Genomic DNA, 969 nt, shown 5'->3' with positions numbered 1-969 from the left:
TCTGAAAGAGGACGAGGATTTCTCTGCAACAGTGTCAAAAAAGGGGGCTGAATGCATTGCATAATTTTCATTATCAGGATGGAGGGATGCGCTAGTTCTTCAGGAGAGATTATTGTAACCTTAAATTCTGAACACAGTTTAATACTTGGCATCTAAGAAACAGATATCTAAGCAACATAGTGTACTACATTTTTGATGAGCATTTTCATAAAGAAGAAGAAATTTGTACAACAAATTTGGCTCCATTTTGAAAATTGTAATTTCCTCTTAAGGAATATAAAAAAACAAAACAAAAGAATGTGCAGCATGCCAAATATGCAGTGGTGGGCTTTAGTATCTAGTAGCAGATTTCTTCATGTAGATATTAAACTGATAAAACAGATTCTACTCTTGATCTTAGCCAAAAGGCCAGGAAGCAATCTTCTTCACACAGATATCCCAGAGACCTCAAAGTCTAACATGAAAATAAAAATAGACACAAGTATTCTAGACTATTCTATAAGCTATCCTAGAGATAAGTATCTTGTCATTTCAACTAAAAGATGTGCATTACATTGGGATGATTTCTTGGTTGCTTTTCCTGATGTGCTCCATTATCTGCATCTGCAATTCTATTCTTTAATGTTAAATGAAATAAATCAGACACACAAGCTTAAATACTGCATGATTTCCGTTATACAAGAAACACAAGGTACAAATAAAAAGCAAAATACAAGGTAGGTAATAGAAGGCAGATGGGCCTTCTTCACATTGGAAGAGGACAAGGAGATGAAGAGTGTGGAAGAGAAGAGATGGGAGGGAGGGAAGGTGCACTGTGCATGCTGACCAGCGCCTTACAAGGAGTGTGATCAGTGTGTACAGCAAACAGGCCCTCGTTTAAAAAAAAGTGAAAAAAATTAATAAAAAAGCATGAGGTACAAGTCAGAAATGGATGAAACCTAGGACTGAAGCCTGAACCTACACAGCAGC

At 36.6% G+C, this 969-nt stretch overlaps 1 pseudogene; it reads right to left on the bottom strand.

Annotated features, from left to right (window-relative positions):
- Positions 1–256: 256 nt before the first annotated feature.
- On the bottom strand, positions 257–420 carry LOC111816036 (annotated as a pseudogene).
- Positions 421–969: the final 549 nt, after the last annotated feature.

The sequence above is a fragment of the Octodon degus genome, unplaced genomic scaffold, assembly GCF_000260255.1.
Source record: "Octodon degus isolate 3935 unplaced genomic scaffold, OctDeg1.0 scaffold00025, whole genome shotgun sequence".
NCBI lineage: Eukaryota > Metazoa > Chordata > Mammalia > Rodentia > Octodontidae > Octodon > Octodon degus.
The sequence above is the reverse complement of the archived record's forward strand: the minus strand, read 5'-3'. Positions and strand labels throughout refer to the sequence as shown.